Genomic DNA, 15313 nt, shown 5'->3' on the forward strand with positions numbered 1-15313 from the left:
TTGGTATAGAACCTTGGGATTTGTGTTTTTGTATCTTTATAACATCTAGTCTTTATTGTTGGTGAATTCTGAAGTATTTTCTCACTGTCCCTTCCTGCCATTCTCTGATCCTCATTTCCCATATTACTCTTTTCCTCTCTTACCTTGTATCTACTCTTTGAAATCACGTCTTTCCATATTTAGTCCCTTGCCCCAATATAGGAACATGGGCCAAGAGTGGGCCATTCAGCCCTGCTGTGTTATTCGATATGATATGGCTGGTCATTCACCTCAATGCCTTTTCCCCACACTATCACCATATCCCTTTATGTAATTGACAACTCTGTCAATCTCTAGTTCAAAGATACTCAAAGACTGGCGGTGTAAAACCCTCTCTTATTCCCTAATCATATGACTCACAAAAATATTGGTTCCAGCATGGTTCGGATGTAGAGCATAATGTTACAGTCCCAATTTTCCCCAGTTCTGATGCCAGTGCCCCACAAACTAGAACCCGCTTCTCCCATACCAGTCTTTGAGTCACACATTCATCACTCTAATTTAAGCACCTTGTGCCAATTTGCATGTGAGGGCGGCATGATGGCACAGTGGTTAGCATTGCTGTCTCACAGCGCCGATGTACTGGGTTTGATCCCAGCCCCGGATCACTGTATGTGTGGAGTTTGCACATTCTCCCCGTGTCTGCGTGGGTCTCACCCTCACAACTCAAAGATGTGCAGGGTAGGTGGATTGGCCATGCTAAATTTCCCCTTAATTGGAAAAAGAAATTTGGCACTCTAAATATAAAAAAACAATTTGCATGTGAATCAGGTAATAAACCAGAGGTTATAATCTTTGAGGGTCTACCTGTCATGATATTCAGGTAAACATCATAGCACAAACCTACATACATACTGATGGACAGATCAACGGACCAATCAACACACACACAACATCACAGCCAATTACAGGCAAGACCATACACAGTACAAAACAGGGAACACAACACTTCCTGGGCATTCCAGCAGGAGACAGCTCAGGGCACAGAGCTCATAGCAAGCCACTCAGACATCCACCATGTGCTGAGTGCCACTACAAGATAGTATTAGGAATAGGCCCACAGATTCTAGGGTTATGATCGAACCTCAGTAACCAATATACCACTGTAAATAAATGTTAGTAATAAAACTGAGTTGTACCATTTGCAACAGTGTTGGTTCGTCTGTGTAGCAGAGTACCCAACACATCATAGTACCAGGAGTATCTGGGGGACCAACCTACAAATCCTCCGGAATCTGCCATCCTGCGCCATGGACACCGTCAGCCCACCGCAGCCACTACAAGTCGCTGGAAACCTCTGCGTTAATTGGAAGATGTTCAAACAGCACTTCCAGCTCTTCCTGGAAGCCAACGAAAAGGAGCGCGCTTCGGACACCAGAAAGACCGCCATCCTCCTCTCCACGGCAGGTCAACACGCCATCCATATCTACAACTCCCTGGTGTTCGCGGAAGGTGAGGACAAGATCAAGTACAAGACGGTCCTTCTCAAACTCGACCAACACTTCAACGTCGAGGTCAACGAGAGTTTCGAGAGGTATCTCTTCCAGCAGCGCCTGCAGGGCAAGGATGAGCCCTTTCAATCCTTCCTTATGCATCTCCGTATCCTCGCGCAGTCCTGCGGTTACGACACCACCTCCGTTTCCATGATTCGGGACCAGATCGTTTTTGGGGTCACCTCGGGCACCCTACGCCAGCAGCTCTTAAAAATAAAAGGCCTCACCCTAGCCTCCGCAATCGAAGCCTATGTCCTGCATGAAAACGCGACTAGCCGCTACTCACAATTTCAGGCAGCCAAATCGGCGCGGCAGGGGTCCTACGCGGCCGGACCGGCGAGGCAGGCGTCCTACGAGGCCGAACGGGTCCTGGCGAAGGAGTTCCTCCCGGCCCACGGCCCGGGCGAGGGCAGCCATTTCGCGCGCTTTTCGAGGCCTCCCGCAGTTGTGTGCGCCAAAAACGACGTTGACACTGAGGGACGTGTCTCGACGCAAGACCGAACTGCGCATGCGCGGTGGCGCAACGAACGACATGACGTCACGACGTGCGGCAACTGCGGAGCCGCACATTTAAAGCGGCAATGTCCCGCAAGAAACCGACAATGCCTCCGCTGTGGCAAGATGGGCCACTACGCTGCCTGCTGTCGAGCAGCTCAACCTGCCAATGTTCCCCAATTCCGACAACCTCGCAGGGACGTGCGGATCATTCAGCCTCCTTACTACGAGTCATGCCCAGACGATATCCAGACCAGTGACACAGACGACCGGGACGCCCTCCGTGTTGCGGTCATTGATGGGAACCGGATGTCTCCAGCCAGGACCCACCAGCCATTGCAAGCGAACAGTCAATCCGGGTGATGAATGGTGCGCCACCCTAACGGTGAACCCAAATTCGTCGCCCACCTACTAGATTGGGCTTATGAGCCTGTTTGTACATTGAACTCATAATACCACTGTGTTAATATGTTTCTGTTCTTCCTAGTCGTTACAGGAGTTCGTTTTGTCGTTCAACATTTCCCCGTTCTTTGTTTATGGTACAACCTCGTTGTTATGTCGCACCTGACATCGCCCCTTGTATATAGTTTGGCCCCATGTACATGCTGTAGATATTGCACACACACACATTTAGCTGCACTCAGTACACATCTCTATTTATAATCACATCGGCACATGTTCTTGTACAAAAGGGGGGATGTCATGATATTCAGGTAAACATCATAGCACAAACATACATACATACTGATGGACAGATCAACGGACCAATCAACACACACACAACACCACAGCCAATCACAGGCAAGAGCATACACAGTACAGAACAGGGAACACAACACTTCCTGGGCATTCCAGCAGGAAACAGCTCAGGGCACAGAGCTCATAGCAAGCCACTCAGACATCCACCATGTGCTGAGTGCCACTACAAGATAGTATTAGGAATAGGTCCACAGATTCTAGGGTTATGATCGAACCTCAGTAACCAGTTTACCACTGTAAATAAATGTTAGTAATAAAACTGAGTTGTACCATTTGCAACCGTGTTGGTTTGTCTGTGTGGCAGAGTACCCAACACATCACTACCTATGTCTTGGTACTTGCATGGACCATGACAACTGGATCTTCCCTCTCCCACAGCAAGTTGGCCTCAAGCCCTGAACAGATACCCTGAACCCTGGCACTGAGCAGACAACACAGCCTTCTGAACTCTTGCTGCAGAGAACAGTGTCAATCCTTCTCACCAAACTGTCCCCCACTACCACTGCATACGTTTTTGCTACCCCCACTTGAATGGCTTCCTGTACCATCATGGCACCATCATCCCTTTCCCATCCAATCAACCTGAGAGAATCTCAAATTTATTGGACAATTACAGAGGTTCACACGCCTGCACCCCTGCCCTTGGGTCCCCTTACCTCCCTCATTCACAGTCAAACCCTCCTGTCCCTGAACAAATCAGAAGACCCTATCTTAAGTGGTGTGATTGCCTCCTGGCACAAAGTATCCAGACAACTTTCATCCTTTCAGATGTGTTGCAGATATCTGCCGGTGATCATCCAGCCCAATAATTCTGAGTCGAAGTTCTTCGAGCCGCAAAGACTTACTGACGCATTTTCCCTGGATCACAATGGTATCCAGGAATTTTCACGTGCTGTAACCTTGACACATCACCTGTCCTGAGATCCTTAATTATATTATTCACTTACTAATGTTGCTTTTTTATATATTTTATTAAATGCCAATTGTTATATTATCTTCAACCTTAGGAATAGAATAGACTTTAACCATTTACCAGCTGGCAAAACAGCGAGCTCCTTTCCCTGTAAGAATCAGTTTCTACAGGGTGAGAATGGTAGAAAAATCAAAAGGAAATTACCATCTCCTTCCCCGAATTCCCCTATTGACTCAACTCTCATGTTTGCACTCAGGTTCCTCAGTTGCAATAAAGAACCCTGAACTTATCACCACCTGAACTGGGGCTAGAGAAACCAGATTCAACCAGTTTAATTAATTACTCCGCTCTCTCAGCAGTGTGTTTTTACTCTGCCTAAGTTAAAAAAAGAAATACATGTGGTCTACTTACACTGTAATTTCCTGTTACTGCTGACTACAAACTAGATTAGATTTTAAGAACAAAATTTAACACTTTAAACTCTCAGGTTTGCACTCAGTTTCACTGACTTACCAAGGCTGCGCTAAAGAACCCTGAATTCATAGTTAACTGAACTGGGAAGAGAACATACAGATTCAGCCGTTTAGCTAATTAACTGCTCCGCTCTCTAAGCATTGTATTAGGTTAAAAACAACTGTTCATAATCTTTCAAGAGGAGTAGTGAGTCTAAGGATTGGAAGAGTTTCAGATATAAGCAAAAGATGACCAAGAAATGTACGAAGGAGGAAATAGAATGAGAGAATGTGCAAATTCCAGATTACAACCAATCCTGACAAAAAGAGGAAACAGAAAATGAACACAGTGGTTAGCACTGCTGCCTCACAGCTCCAGGGTCCCAGGTTTAGTTCCGTCCTCGGGTGACTGTGTGTCTGCGTCGGTTTCCTCCCACAGTCCAAAGGTGTGCAGATTAGGTGGATTGGCCATGCTAAATTGCCCTTAGTGTCCAAAAGGTTATGTCGGGTTACTGGGTTAGGGTAGAAGCCTCAGCTTAAATAGGGTGCTCTTTCCAAGTGCCGGTGCAGACCCGATGGGCCAAATGGCCTCCTTCTGTACTGTAAATTCTATGATGTCTACCCATCAATCAGAAGATAAGCCTACATTACAAGAATTTTTTTAAAATGGATTCATGGGATATGGGCATGACTGGCTGGGCCAGCATTTATTGCCCATTCTTAATTGCCCTTGAGAAAGTGGTGGTGAGTTGCATTCTTGAACCACTACAGTCCATGAAGGTACACCTTTGGGAGGGTGTTCCAGGATTTTGATCCAGCGACAGTCAAGGAATGGCAATATATTTCCAAGTCAGGGTGGCGTGTGGCTTGGAGGGGAACTTGCAGGCAGTGATGATCGATCTTCAATAACCACGACAATCTTTCTTTGTGCTAGGTATAACTCTAACCAACAAAATGTTTTCTCCCAGTGTCCCATCAACTCCAGTTTTGTGAGGGCTCATTGATGCTGTACTCTATCACATGCTACCTTGATGCCAAAGGCAGTCATTCTCATCTCACATCTGGAGTTCAGCTGTTTTGTCCCTGTTTGAACCAAGGCTGTAATGAGGTCAGGAGCAGGACACTGGTGGAACCCACAATGAGCAAAAGTGAGCAGGTTATTTCTATGCAAATAGCTCTGTTGTTAATCCCTTCCATCCCTTTACCGATGACCAAAAGTAGACTGATGGGGTTGTAATCGGTCGGGTTGGATATGTCCTGCAATTTATGTACAGGACATACCTGGACAATTTTCCACATTGCCGGGTAGATACTAGTGTTGTAGCTGTACTGGAAAAGCTTGGCTAATGGCGCGGCAATTTCTGGAATACAAATCTTCAGTACTAATGCCAGAATATTGTCAGGCCCCATAGCTTTTGGAGTATCCAGTACCCTCAGTTGTTTCTTGATATCATGTGGCGAGAATTGATTTGGCTGAAGACTGCGATTTGTGATGATGGGGACCTCACAAGGAGGCCAAGATGCATCTTCCGCCCGGCTCCCTCATCATTGAGGATGGGGATATTTGCGGAGCCTCTTTCTCCATTGAGTTGTTTAATTGTCCACCACTATTCATGACTGGATGTGGCAGGATTGCAGAGCTTAGATCTGATCCGCTGCTTGTGCAATAGCTTAGCTCTGTCTGTTACTTGCTACTAAGATGTTTGGCACTAAAGTAGTACTGTGTTGTAGTTCACCAGGTTGACAGCTCATTTTCAGGTATGCCCACTGCTGCGACTGACATGCCTGTCTACATTCTTCATTGAACCAGGGTTGATCCCTGGCTTGGTGATGATGGCAGAGTAGGGAATATGCTGGGCCTTAAGGTTACACATAGTGGTCGAGTACAATTTTGCTGCTGTTGATCGCCCACAGTGCTTGATGGATGCCCAGTCTTGCTACATCCGCTCAAAATCTATTCCATTTAGCATGGTGGTAGTGCCACACTACACAATGGAAGCCATCCTCAATGTGAAGACGGGACTTAGTCTCCACAAAGACGGTATGGTGGCCACTCCTACCAATATTGTCATGAATAGATGCATATGTGACAGGCTGGTGAGGTTGAGGTCATGTATGTTTTTTCCCTCTTGTAAGTTCCCTCACCATGTGCCACATGGCCCAGTCTAGCAGTGATGTCCTTTAGGACTTGGCCAGCTTGGTCAGTAGTGGTGCTACTGACCCATTCTTGGTGATGGATATTGAAGTGCCCCAACCAGAGTATATTCTGCACCCTTGCCACCCTCAGTGGTTCACATTGGTATTCAACATGGGTGACTACTGATCAGCTGAGGGGGGCACAGTACATAGTAATCAACTATGTCCCTTTTTGATCTAATATTGTGAGACTTCATGAGGTTCACAGTCAATATTGAGGACTCCAGGGCAACACCCTCTCTCCTAAATACCACTGTGCCGCTGCCACCTCTGCTCCCACCAGGGATGGAGATGGTGGTGGCTGGTACATTATTTGTAAGGTATGATTCCATGAGATTAACTATGTCAGGTTGTTGCTTGACCAGTTCAAGAGACAGCTCTCTCAATTTTGGCACAGGCCCTCAAATTTTAGTAAGGTGGACTTTCCAGGATCGACAGGGTGCAATTTACCATTATCGTTTTATGAACCCAGATCGATGCCAAATCGTCTGTCCGGTTTAATTCATTATTGACTTTCTAGCGATTTAATACAACTGAATGGTTTGCTAGCCTATTTCAGAGGGCATCTAAGAATTAACCACATTGCTATGGATCTGGAGTCAAATGCAGAGACCGACCGCAGGTTTCCTTCTCAAAAAGGACATTAGTGAATCAGATGGGTTTTTACACAATTGACAATGGTTTCATGGTCATCATTAGACTTTTAATTCCAGTTTTACTTGATTTAATTCAAATTCCACCATCTTCCATAATGGGATTCAGTCCCAGGTCCCCAGAGCATGGCCCTGGGTCTCTGGATCATAAGTCCAGTGGCAATACCACTGCTCCACCACCTCCTCATAATATAGTTAGGCTATCAAAAGAAGGGAAAGCCTGTGCATGCCCTTCATGCCATTCCCTGTTCCGGGGAAACCCTAGTCCCTGCCAGTCTGCCCAACCGACCACCCATAACTCCCACTGACCGAGAAGGCCTCTGACCATTCGGCTGAGGGTCATTGCTAATAGGGAATTGGTAATCATAGTTAAGTGAGCACTTCACACGCCCAAGAGGATCCCCATGGGAGGGTGTGCCATGTAGCATGTGGGGATCATTGCCTAGCATCCCATTCACACCTTGATGCATGGACACTTTGCTTGAACACTGCAGGAGGCAGCACCACAAACGCAGAGGCCAACCTCCGAACATCCAGGGGATTGACCCCAGCCCCGGGCACATGTTTGCAGCCAGGATGTGACGATGTTCTGTTTGGGTATCTGGGGTGGTGGGTATGCGGTCCAGTGAGCAGAGCCCCACCCTCCGCCCTGCTGAGGCCGGGTGCGCATGGGCAGGGCATGATGGGTTGGGGGGGCGGTGGGGGGGGGGGGGGAAGAGGGTGCAGGGGGCCGGGACCCCATGCCGGGGGGATGGGGCTTGGGATTGGCGGTCGGCCGGCATCCTGGAACAAAGAGCCAGAGGCATCATACTGGTTGTGGTGAGTGCCCCACTTTCTCGATGGTGCCGCCCCACTCTCCCCACCCTGCCTCTTCCCCCTCCCCAACGCATTACCCCCTAACTAACACCTCTTCCCCCTCCCTCATTACCCCCTAACTAACACCTCCCCCCCCAGTGCCCTCTCAGTATTCCTTAACGTGTTTGGCCTACTTGCTCTATCGCTACGTCTCTGTGTATCCCCAGAATGTGGAGGCAGCTTGCTGCTTACCACGTCCCCATGACTTCGATGCCCCTGACGGGCATCCTCTGAGGACCGTGCCATCCTGTTCCGACTGCGAGACACGGCATCGTCAGAGGGGTGGTGCCGGTGGCTACTATCAGTACTCATCCAAGTTGAATGCCAATGTGAACCACTGATGGTTGCAAGGGTGTAGAATGTACGCTTGTTGGGGCACTTCAATATCCATCACCAAGAATGGGTCAGTAGCACCACTACTGTCCAAGCTGGCCGAATCCCATTAGAGGAAACATCCTCTCAGCATTTACCCTCTGAAGCCCCTTGAGAACCTATATGTTTCAATGAGATCACCTCTCATTCTTCTAAATTCCAATGAGTAGAGTCCCAACTTGTTTAACCTTTGCTCATAAGACAATCTCTCCATACTGGGGATCATCCTAGTGAACCTTCCCTGAACTGCCTCCAATGAAATAACAGCTTTCTTTCAATAAAGGGACCAAAACCACTCAGTATTCCAGATGTGGTTTCACCAGTACCTTGTACAGTTGCAGCAAGACTTCCTTACTCTTATACTTCAAGAGAAATAAGGGTCAACATTCCATTAGTCTTCTTGATTACCTGCTGGCTTTCTGTATTTCATGATCCTTATATGTGTTTTGTGATCCTAATATCCCCACTCTGATATTGCAATGTCTCAGCTTTAGAGTTCTAAAGCTACCTTTATAACTTGGCAGCTCAACAAACAAACCCAGTTAGTTGTAATTTTAAATATAAATGAGAATTTACATTTGTGCAGACAAAGTGAAAGCAAACTTGATGCCAGCAGACTACATTCAGCACTGAAACCAGTCATCAGTGCAATATCAATGTGAACGATATTAATTAAATTCTTACAGCATTCGGATGTTATTGCTCATAGAACCCACATCTCAGAAAGATACAAATTACCATCTGACAACTGCAAAAGCCAACAGACTAAACTCAGAAAGTTACTGTACATTGGCCCATGTTTTGCAATTGTCATGACAGAAAAACCATCAACGTTCGCCACCATTACTCTGTGAAACTGACAATTTTTAGCTCTGTGCACATGTTGGTGATGGATATTGAAGTGCCCCAACAAGAGTACATCCTGCACCCTTGCCACCCTCAGTGGTTCACATTAGTATTCAACATGGATGAGTACCGGCAGTTAGTTTGAGAAACCCAGAAGTTGCAGTCAGTGATTTCCGGCTCCTCCTTAGGGTGTGCTGTTGAAGTCTTCTGATTGTAATGTGAACATCCACTTTTTACACTACTGGTCGCTGTAAAAAGCTTTGAAACACGTACCTCGTTTTGACGTCTTATGGGTATTAACAGAGTAACACTTCAACATTAATGCTGAACAACCTCTTTTGCCCTTATAAACTAATTTAACACTTGTGGAATGTCAAAGGGACTCAGCAGACAGGGGCAAATAGATCAGTGCTGCTCCGGACCAATCCTTTTGTAATTGCATTGTTCTGTGATGTAGTTTTTTCATCTATCATCCTTTCCACAACACATATGCTGCATTTCATTTCATTTGTACACATTGCTGTTTAAAAAAAAATATAGTATCAAGTTGTCTTTGGTGTTTGCTAAGGAAGGCAGGGAGAGGTTATTGGGAGAGCTTGGAGGGTGAATCATTTAAGGACTTTAGGCTACTTTTTAGCTATATGGGGATCCACTGTAAAATATATGTGGTGATTTCCTGCTTAGGATTGTCACTGGTCTGGGTCCCACTCAAGGGACGATATGAAGTAGAGCTGTGTAAATCGGAATAAAGTTGAATGAGGGAAGAAGTAAAGTTCATTTAGAAGAAGATAGATTAATAATTTAATAAATATATGAGAAAGTTTTTACTGCCGATCAAAAAGTAAACGGTAAGGACAAAAATGCAAACATAATGAAATGTTCAATAATAATAAATATTGAAGAAATGAACATTATTATGAGTGGCATCAGAAACTTTTACTGAGGAATACATCTAAAAAGATATATGTAATAGTAAACATGCACCATCAATATTGACAAGTCAAAAAATGTGGACAGTATTTTTAGGGAAGTAGATCCTTCAGGGAAGAGTAACTTGATAGTCCTAACAGATTCTAATAATGTGCACTGATCAGAAGTAACCAAAAGGAAGAGATGAAAAGACATTCACTGCGGACACTTGACCATGTTCATCAATTTAGTAATGCACCAAAAGTGAATGGTAACCTGCAACTGGTTAATAATTGGAACTGTGTCATCATTATATGGCCAGATGTGATATATATTGAATGATACAATGCCACAGCAGCGGAGTCCACTATATCTGTGCTAGTATTTCTCTGCAAAAAATACTTTGTCTAATCAAACTTGTCTCCAAAATTGCAAAGCTTTGGGTTATGATTAGGAAAAGTGAAGTGGGAAGTAGAAAGGAGCGTGGACATTGTTTTCAGTACAAATGAAATGTAATGACATTCAATGGCATTACCATTGTTGAATCCCCCACAATCAACATCCTGGAAGTTATCATTGATTAGAAAGTGAACTGGACTAGCCATATTAATACTGTAGCTACCAGAGCAGGTCAAAGGCTAAAAAGCTTAGGTTGAGTAACTCACTTCCTGATACCCAAAGTCTGTGCACCACCTATAAGCCACAAATCAGAAATGTGATGGAATACTCTCCACTTGCCTTGATCCAGCAGAGGGCAGGAGAGCAGAGCTGCTGATTGGCTGTTGCGGGGGAAATTTGCATACGTCCGTGTGCTCACCCTAACTTAGAGGTGTACCTGAGCAAGAGACCCTAGCTGTTCGAGTGTAGACAAGCATCCAGCAGAGAGCAGTAGAGTGGAGCTGCTGATTGGCTGTTGTGGGGCAAAGTTTCATACGTCAGTGTGCTCACCCTAACTTAGAGCAGTACCTGAGCAAGAGACCCCAACTGTTCAAGTGAAGACAAGCATCCAGCAGAGAGCAGGAGAGCGGAGCTGCTGATTGGCTGTTGCGGGGGAAATTTGCATACATCCGTGTGCTCACCCTAACTTGAAGGTGGTTTGTGCAGGAGCTGTTGTCAAGTGACACTTAAACCCGAAACACTTCTTCAGTGTTTCCCTCCCTTCCCCCTCCTCTAACCAAAAAAAAAACCAACCGCTGTAAAGATCAAGAGGAAGGCTCAAGGGTAGGTAGAAGTAAAAAGAAGTTGAACCGTGACGTTACAGCCTGCAGGTAAGGGATTGGCTGGTGACTGGCAAGTAGAATTTCTTCTATTTTCCCTCAGGTATTATCGTGCAGGGCGCAGAGGTTGCTGAGTGAGTGCTGGCTGAGAAGGGGAGTGAATAACAGGCAAGCTCTTTCTTTCTTTTTGTTTTTTTTTTATCTAGAGGGGATGGCAGGGAAGGTAGTGCAATGTTCCTCCTGCAGAATGTTTGAGGTGAGGGACGCCGTCAGTGTCCCTGCTGATTTCATCTGTGGGAAGTGCACCCATCTCCAGCTCCTCAGAAACCGCGTTAGGGAACTGGAGCTGGATGAACTTCGGATCACTCGGGAGGCAGAGGTGGTCATAGATAGAAGCTTCAGGGATGTAGTTACTCCGAAGAATAAAGCTAGATGGGTGACGGTGAGAGGGTCTGGGAGGAAGCAGTCAGTACAGGGATCCCCTGTGGTCGTTCCCCTTTGTAACAAGTATACCGCTTTGGATACTGTTGGGAGGGAAGACTTACCAGTGAATCTTGGGGTACAGGTCTCTGGCACAGAGTCTGTCCCTGTTGCTCAGAAGGGAAGGGGGGAGAGGAGTAGAGCATTAGTCATTGGAGACTCCATAGTTAGGGGGATAGATAGGAGATTCTGTGGGAACGAGAGAGACTCGCGGTTGGTGTGTTGCCTCCAAGGTGCCAGGGTGCGCGATGTCTCGGATCGTGTTTTCGGGATCCTTAAGGGGAGGGGGAGCAGCTCCAAGTCGTGGTCCACATAGGTACCAACGACATAGGTAGGGATAGGGATGTAAAGCAGGAATTCAGGGAGCTAGGGTGGAATTTTAGATCTAGGACAAATAGAGTTATTAACTCTGGGTTGTTACCCGTGTCATGTGATAGTGAGACGAGGAATATGGAGAGAGAGGAATTGAACACGTGGCTACAGGGATGGTGCAGGAGGGAGGGTTTCAGATTTCTGGATAATTGGGGCTCATTCTGGGGTTGGTGGGACCTCCACAAACGGGATGGTCTACACCTGGACCAGAGGGGTACCAATATCCTGGGGGGGAAATTTGCTAATGCTCTTCGGGAGGGTTTAAACTAGTTCAGCAGGGGCTTGGGAACCTGAATTGTAGCTCCAGTATACAGGAGGTTGAGAGTAGTGAGGTCATGAGTAAAATTTCAAAGTTGCAGGAGTGTACCGGCAGGCAGGAAGGTGGTTTAAAGTGTATCTTCTTTAATGCCAGGAGCATCCGGAATAAGGTTGGTGAAGGGGCAGCACGGTAGCATTGTGGATAGCACAATTGCTTCACAGCTCCAGGGTCCCAGGTTTGATTCCGGCTTGGGTCACTGTCTGTTTGGAATCTGCACATCCTCCCCGTGTGTGCGTGGGTTTCCTCCGGGTGCTCCGGTTTCCTCCCACAGTCCAAAGATATAGAGGTTAGGTGGATTGGCCGTGATAAATTGCCCTTAGTGCCCAAAATTACCCTTAGTGTTGGGTGGGGTGACTGGGTTATGGGGATAGGGTGGAGGTATTGACCTTGGGTAGGGTGCTCTTTCCAAGAGCCGGTGCAGACTTGATGGGCCGAATGGCCTCTTTCTGCACTGTAAATTCTATGATAATCTACCTATGATAAACTTGCGGCATGGGTTGGTACCTGGAACTTCGATGTTGTGGCCATTTCGGAGACATGGATAGAGCAGGGACAGGAATGGTTGTTGCAGGTGCCGGGGTTTAGATATTTCAGTAAGCGCAGGGAAGGTGGTAAAAGAGGGGAAGGGGTGCCATTGTTAGTCAAGGACAGTATTACGGTGGCAGAAAGGACGTTTGATGAGGACTCGTCTACTGAGGTAGTATGGGCTGAGGTTAGAAACAGGAAAGGAGGGGTCACCCTGTTAGGGGATTTCTATAGGCCTCCGAAAAGTTCCAGAGATGTAGAGGAAAGGATTGCAAAGTAGATTCTGGATAGGAGCAAAAGCAACAGGGTAGTTGTTATGGGGGACTTTAACTTCCCAAATATTGACTGGAAACGCTATAGTTCAAGTACTTTACATGGGTCTGTTTTTGTCCAATGTGTGCAGGAGGGTTTCCTGACACAGTATGTAGATAGGCCAACGGAGGCGAGGCCATATTGGATTTGGTACTGGGTAATGAACCAGGACAGGTGTTAGATTTGGAGGTAGGTGAGCACTTTGGTGATAGTAACCACAATTCGATTACGTTTACTTTAGTGATGGAGAGGGATAGGTCTATACCGCAGGGCAAGAATTATATCTGGAAGGAAAGGCAAGACTTAGGATGCATCGGATGGAGTGGAAAACTGCAGGGGATGGGCACAATGGAAATGTGGCACTTGTTCAAGGAACAGCTACTGCGTGTCCTTGATAAGTACGTACCTGTCAGGCAGGGAGGAAGTGGTCGAGCAAGGGAATCGTGGTTTACTAAAGCAGTCGAAACACTTGTCATGAGGAAGGAGGAGGCTTATGTAAAGATGAGACATGAAGGTTCAGTCAGGGCGCTCGAGAGTTACAAGTTAGCTAGGAAGGACCTAAAGAGAGAGCTAAGAAGAGCCAGGAGGGGACATGAGAAGTCTTTGGCAGGTAGGATCAAGGATAACCCTAAAGCTTTCTATAGACATGTCAGGAATAAACGAATGACTGGGGTAAGAGTAGTGCCAGTCAAGGACAGTAGTGTGAAATTGTCCTTGGAGTCCGAGGAGATAGGACAGGTGCTAAATGAATATTGTTCGTCAGTATTCACACAGGAAAAAGACAATGTTGTCGAGGAGAATACTGAGATTCAGGCTACTAGACTAGAAGGGTGTGAGGTTCATAAGGAGGAGGTGTTAGCAGTTCTGGAAAGTGTGAAAATAGATAGGTCCCCTGGACAAGATGGGATTTATCCGAGGATTCTCTGGGAAGCTAGGGAGGAGATTGCTGAGCCTTTGGCTTTGATCTTTAAGTCATCTTTGTCTACAGGAATAGTGCCAGAAGACTGGAGGATAGCAAATGTTGTCCCGTTGTTCAAGAAGGGGAGTAGAGCCAACCACGGTAACTATAGGCCAGTGAGCCTTACTTCTGTGGTGGGCAAAATCTTGGAAAGGTTTATAAGAGATAGGATGTATAATCATCTGGAAAGGAATAATTTGATTAGAGATAGTCAACATGGTTTTGTGAAGGGTAGGTCGTGCCTCACAAACCTTATTGAGTTCTTTGAGAAGGTGACCAAACAGGTGGATGAGGGTAAAGCAGTTGATGTGTTGTATATGGATTTCAGTAAAGCGTTTGATAAGGTTCCCCACGGTAGGCTACTGCAGAAAATACGGAGGCATGGGATTCAGGGTGATTTAGCAGTTTCGATCAGAAATTGGCTAGCTGGAAGAAGACAAAGGGTGGTGGTTGATGGGAAATGTTCAGACTGGAGTCCAGTTACTAGTGGTGGACCACAAGGATCTGTTTTGGGACCACTGCTGTTTGTCATTTTTATAAATGACCTGGAGGAGGGCGTAGAAGGATAGGTGAGTAAATTTGCAGATGACACTAAAGTCGGTGGAGTTGTGGACAGTGCGGAAGGATGTTACAAGTTACAGAGGGACATAGATAAGCTGCAGCGCTGGGCTGAGAGGTGGCAAATGGAGTTTAATGTGGAAAAGTGTGAGGTGATTCATTTTGGAAGGAATAACAGGAAGACAGAGTACTAAGCTAATGGTAAGATTCTTGGCAGTGTGGATGAGCAGAGAGATCTCGGTGTCCATGTACATAGATCCCTGAGTTGCCACTCAGGTTGAGAGGGTTGTTCAGAAGGCGTACGGTGTGTTAGCTTTCATTGGTAGAGGGATTGGGTTTTGGAGCCATGATGTCATGTTGCAGCTGTACAAAACTCTGGTGCGGCCGCATTTGGAGTATTGCGTACAATTTTGGTCGCCGCATTATAGGAAGGATATGGAAGCATTGGAAAGGATGCAGAGGAGATTTACCAGAATGTTGCCTGCTATGGAGGGAAGATCTTATGAGGAAAGGCTGAGGGACTTGAGGCTGTTTTCGTTAGAGAGAAGGTTAAGAGGTGACTTAATTGAGGCATACAAGATGATCAGAGG

The 15313-nt window shown here is 46.3% G+C and overlaps 2 protein-coding genes across 3 annotated transcripts in view; one reads left to right on the top strand and one right to left on the bottom strand.

The window, feature by feature from the left end:
* LOC140408621 (lipopolysaccharide-responsive and beige-like anchor protein) overlaps positions 1-15313 on the top strand; it is a 1704725-nt gene that overhangs the window by 1135953 nt on the left and 553459 nt on the right. The gene's annotated exons all lie outside the window — the stretch shown is intronic.
* Positions 1-15313, bottom strand: part of LOC140408620 (lipopolysaccharide-responsive and beige-like anchor protein) — a 316827-nt gene that overhangs the window by 252505 nt on the left and 49009 nt on the right. The gene's annotated exons all lie outside the window — the stretch shown is intronic.

Source organism: Scyliorhinus torazame, chromosome 3 (assembly GCF_047496885.1).
Source record: "Scyliorhinus torazame isolate Kashiwa2021f chromosome 3, sScyTor2.1, whole genome shotgun sequence".
Taxonomy (NCBI): Eukaryota; Metazoa; Chordata; class Chondrichthyes; order Carcharhiniformes; family Scyliorhinidae; genus Scyliorhinus; species Scyliorhinus torazame.